Below are 6136 nucleotides of genomic sequence, written 5' to 3'. Positions count from 1 at the left end.
CGTACTGAAAAGAAAATAAAAGAAAAGAGAGTTTGTTTTAAAGAACAAAAAAGTCTGAATTTATCGCGTTTTTATTAGAGAAAAATATCGGCAGAATAAATAATGGCTCTCCTGCACTTGGTTGACCTTTTCTTTTTTGTTTTTCGAAAATTTCATTAGGTCAGTCTTTTTGCCTAATCTCAAAAAACGGCTTCACATTTCTGAATTTCTGATATCTGCCTTTCTTCTTCTAAAAACTGCCAGGAAAAGGCATACCCTTATCATTGTCTATTAACTCCCTACTACGAAGGTATTTAAGTATTTTTCAGTTCCAAAGGCAATATAGAGAATTCAACAAAATCACAGAAAATATGGAGGTTAAACCTGAAGCATTTTGGTAGTTTTTAGAAAAACAGAGACACCCTATTAGGAAATTCACAGACATCAAGCTTCTTCTTTTTTTGAGATTAAGGGAAAAAGGTTGGCCCCTAAAAAGTGAACATTTCCTTCTTCTTTTTTTACGAAAATAAAAGAAGTTGCACTGGTCAGAATAGATAGACTTGAATGCTTTTTTGATTCTTTTTGCTTTGCGTTGGTCTTCTGTTTGATGGTTGTACAGACCATATCCGATGCATCATGTTCTAATTTTTTTTATGTCTCTCGCAACGCTTTGGAGCATTTGCCGCTGCATGATCCATAGTCATTGATCACGATCATGCCTTATGTCTTTCCTCTTTTTCTTTCGGTATCTTTGCGTGCTATTTTATTTTTCTTTCGACTCCTCCTCACATGACTAACTTGTCTTTCCTATAGGTGTGCAGGTATTCCATTTCCTTGTGGCTGTCATCTGCATAAGTCTGTTTCTTTTTTTTTAAATCGAAACTGAATTTTTCCCCTTAAATTAGCTATAGCTTGTGCTTCACATCACAGTAGCTACAGCCTACTTAGAATTCCTTAAATTAGGCATCATTAGAAATATATATTTCATTTCTTCTCCATAATGTTCCGGCCTTCATCCTTAAGCATCTATAATATGCTCAAATTCAATAATTGAATAGTTCAATGCAGTTCTTAGGACTTTAAAGGGGCCTTTCGTATTCAAGACAAATGTCATGCGGACAGAACACTCAGCATTTGTTTGGTAAGTGTGGCATTTTCCTGAGAGGGTGTTTTGTTGTGTGTTCTTCCCGGAAGACGCATTGTTTGCTACAATGCATGTTTGGGGTTCCGAACGAGCGTCACGTATATAAGCACGTGGGGCTCGTATTCCCGTGTGTGTCGGCATCACTTATCATTAGAGTCCGATGCAGTTGCAAATACTTAAGTATCCTTTCCTGCTATTCTTGTCATGAAACGATGATTCAAGAAAAATATAAAAATGTCTTTTATTCAAAAAAAGGAAAACAACGGTTCGAGAAAAGGACAAAAATGCCCTGCATCCAGAAAGTCGAGGATGATGTTAACTCTTTAAAGTCTAAACGTTCCGTTTTCGCCCAAAGCAGTAAAATTTTGCATCATCTGCTGTAACAGAAGCTTTCTTTGACGACACACCCTTTGCCATCGTCTGCTGCCACCAGAGCAACTTTTGTCGTCGTCTCGAGTCCAGGTTTTCGCCTTGGTTTTTAGCTTGTGTTACAACACATTGTCGCCTTCTCGTTTTTGCCTTGTGTTACAAAATATTCTCATGTTCGCGATCGACTGGTTCGATCATTGGTGGGCATCATAGGGGCATTTGTCAGCCATCTCTTTTTACAGTCTTCTTTTCTTTTTCATTGTCATTAGGCAGTATGGAAGAAAGCAATGACGCACATACATTCCAACAAGTGCCATTAAGGCATCGTGAGTACCTTTCCATGTCATCATGCTATTATTAAAGAATGTATGTCGTCGTGAGTGCCATTAAAGCGTTGTTTTGTTATTACAGGTGGATCTTGTCCTTTCGACAGTTGAAAACTTAATGATATTTGTAAGACGCTGGGACCTGTTGACAAGAATGCTTGTTTACAGATGCGAGGAAGGGTCTCGACCCCATCAGGTATCGTCTATTCACTCAGTATATGCAATGTATCACAAATCGCGATTGTAGTAACATACTACCGATTTGTGAGATATTGGTTTGTTTGTTAATATCTATTTGTAAGCTATTATGCCGATTTTTTGTATCAATTTGTAATATATTTTGTGATATGTATATCGATTTGTAAGATATTATGTATTTTGTAGTATCGATTTGTAAGCTATTATGCTGAATTGTCGTATTGATTTGTAATATATTATGCGATATGTATATCGATTTGTAAGATAGTATGTGTTTTCTAGTATCGAGTTGTAAGATATTTGTAAAAAGAATTTTAAAACATGTGCATGCAAAAATACATTGTTGTGCGCTTGCAGTGGTGATTTTCGTATTCAAATCGTTGCTCATTTAGCGATTTCTATTGAAATCGTTTTACAGTATCGTAGATATAATTAAACCGTTGTCACGTGAATCGCTATCGTCAACATATATACGAAAAATCGTTTCTTTTATGGCATGGCAAATAACAACTCGATGCATAGTATAAGCAAATAACAAATCATTGTTGCTTTTATACGGTTATCCATTCAATCATTTTTTTGACTTGCTTAACCTTATCGGTATCCGTTGTTATATGCATCTTGAATAAATCGTAGTAAACGTATGTGTTGGCTAACACAAATTGATATCTTGCTTATAACAGTGGTGAGCTTATCATCTGGTTGTAATGAAGATGATATATCTTAATCATTGGAAAGTTGTGGAGAAGTGAACATTTGTACTAATGACGTACCTGAAGAAGTGAACATGTGCACTAATGATGCACATGATAAGAAGGGTGCATGCATTGGATTCACTCTTGACTTGAATGTTCGAGAAGAAGAAATGCAATTCGATAATGAGGTAGATGATCGTGACAGTATAATTGATAAAGGTGCATGCACTGAGAATGTACATGATAGTACACCTAACTCTATTCTCGTAGAAGGAATGCAGTTTAATAATGAGGATGCTGCACATAAATTTTACAATGATTAAGCCTTAAAATTTGGCTTCAGTGTTAGAAGGTATTCTTGGTCAAAAAATGCACATGGTGTCATGGTGAGAAAGACATATGTTTATTTTAAGAAAGGTTGAAAGAAGTCAAGTGTAAAACCAACAAGGAGCAAGTCAGATTCAAGATATGGATGTCCATCGAGAATGATGTTAAGAAGACTTCCGAATGGGAAATATGTAGTTCATACTTTAATCAGTGATCATAACCATGATTTATCTGATTCATTTATGACTCCTATATTAAGGTCACATCGTAAAGTAACTGAAGCGCATGCTGAAATAGCTGATAGTATCGGCATTGCACCAAGAAAAATATATAATTTATGCAAGCACATAGATGGTGGTCGCGAGAATGTGTCATTCACACCTATGGATCTAAGAAGCCACTTGAGAAGGAAGATGACAGATAACATGAAGAATGGAGAAATATGTTCTTTGGTTTATTACTTACAAAAGAAATCAAGCATTGACCTTGGTTTCTTTAATGCAATGCAATTGGATGAAGATGAATATGTTGTGAATATGTTTTGGGCAGATTCAAAGTCAAGAGTAGATTATGAATGCTTCAATGATGTACTTATTTTTTATACGGCAGTGAAGATTAATACTGAACAATGGTCATTTGCGCAGTTTGTCGGAGTGAACCATCACTCACAGAGTTGTATATTAGGAGGCGTTTTTTTATACGACCAGACCAAGGAAAACTTTGAGTGGTTGTTGACAATATTTACACAGACAATGAATGAAAATCAACCTGAAGCTGTACTTACAGATGGTGATCACGCAATTGTGGCTGCAGTGTCTCATGTGTGGCCATATGCACATCATCGCCTATGTTTGTGGCATATCTTTTAAAATGCAACAAAGAACATAGAACACATTTAATCAAAAAACAGGGTTTTACAAAAAGTTTACAAGGTATGTACTTGAGAGCGTATAAGAAGTCACCTTTGTGTCTGATTGGGAGAAAATGATTTAGATGTATGACCTTGAAGATTGTCTGTGGTTACAAAATTTATATGTAGAAAAAGAGAAATGGGCATTGACACATGGAAGACAATACTTTTGTGCATGTATGATAAACACACAAAGAGTTGAATCTATGCATACCACACTGAAGAAAACCATGTATTCATGTTTAACAATGTTTCGCTTCATGAAACAATATGAAATATTTGTAGACGGTCTTAGTCAGAATGAGCTTGAACAAGATGTGAAATGCTTCAATACATGCCCTGTAACTTTGGACATGAAAATATTGATGCGACCTGCAGATCCGTATACACTAATTGTATTTGAATGGATTAAGAATGAGGTTATACAGGTTATGAATTGTAACATAGAAGGACACGTGCAAACCGAGAATATGCACAATACTATATTGTATGGGAGGACAAAGAGCATCAGAAAAGGCAAGAAGCACATGTCACGTACAATTTTGACAACAAAACAGTTGAATGTACGTGCAAAAAGTATGAATTTAAAAGTATTTTATGTCATCATGCATTAAAGACATTTAATCAAGAGAAGATACAAGAAACACCTGAGTCATATTTAATGCAAAGATGGAGGAAACAAACAAATATTGAACTGCTGGATACATATAATATTAGTCAATCTGATGTTGATGAGAAGTGTCACATAGCCTCTCGTACCAACAACTGTGTAGGTCATTTAAGCATGTTGTAGATTTGGTATTGAAAAGTGAAGAAGCCTATGTATGCATGAGAAAAACGTCAAAAAAGTTACTTGAAAATGTGCAGTTAATTCCATCAGTCCATTGCAGTTCATGAAGACCAGTCCAAGAAAATGAGAGTGAACAACAAAGGTAAAAATCATGCTTTCCTTGACACTCATGAGAAGTTGCACCTAAGCGTAAGCATCATCTTCAACAAGTAGGAGTGAATGTTGTAGATTATGATGAAAAAATTCACATAGCGAAAGGTATAAAAAGAAAACTCCATCTGATCACAGTCGTCGGAGGACAAAGCGTGCACTAGAATTGGTTGACAAGAAAAGGTCTAAGAAACAACCAACCTCTAAGCAAAAGCAACCAAGCCTTTCGTATGAACATGTATGTAATATATTATATTGCTTTCTATGTAAATTGTATTACATGCAGCTTATCAATATCTAACTTGTGTAATTTCTAATATGCAACAATACCCTACGGACGTAATTTCCAACGTTGTAACCTTCAATCCTCCTGACCAAATTTTTTGGAATAAAAGCTTCAGTTTTACAAGTCTTTTGGTATGTAATCAATGTTGAAAGGATGTTTGAATTTCTTGTAAAACTTAATATGGTGTCTTATATTGTTTTATTTCATGACAAGCTCAGATCAATTCGAAAGTGAGCTATAGAATACATGAATTACGTGTGAATTATGTTTAAGTATTACCATAAAGTTGGGCCTTCACTTTTTATCACTCATCATTAATTTTTCAACATTTTTTAGTCACACCTCCTCCAACCATAAAACCCATTCTCATCTCGCCCCCAAGTTGGCAACAATGGAGGTGTCAACGAATCCAGTAAGAGAAAGGGCATTCCCATCCATACCGTAAAACAGACGCACCATTGGGAGACGGGTGTCAATGGGTCAGGTATAACGTGATCTCAACCCCTCTAATATTGTCTTTGGGTTTGGTTTTAAGAAGGAGGTCTGATTAAAAATTCAAGTCAGATCGATAGTAACCATTTAATTTACAGAAATGGGTATTATTTGTGAAATGTGATACCAGACCTAGGTCTCACCTGAGTTTCAATTAAGATCCGATTTCCAACGTAAAAAGCATACAAATATTGTTTTACCAGGTATGGACCAGATCTGGTTATGTAATCGTTATAAGATCCACGTATAGTTTTTTTTCCCTATTGTAGGTCCAATCATAGCCCGGTCCAGACCTGGTACCATCACCTTAAACTTGGATCCGGGTCCAGATTCAAACAGGTCTGGTGAAGGCCCGAACCGTTGACACCCTTAGGAGATTAGATATATATTATATGGACACAATAACAGTGTGTTAATCTTAAGTCGCGGTGATTAGGAGCACCCAATTAACCATTAAAATTAATACGACT

Source organism: Nuphar pumila, chromosome 8 (assembly GCF_984573655.1).
Source record: "Nuphar pumila chromosome 8, dmNupPumi1.hap1.1, whole genome shotgun sequence".
Classification (NCBI taxonomy): Eukaryota; Viridiplantae; Streptophyta; class Magnoliopsida; order Nymphaeales; family Nymphaeaceae; genus Nuphar; species Nuphar pumila.
This window is presented reverse-complemented; position numbering follows the sequence as displayed.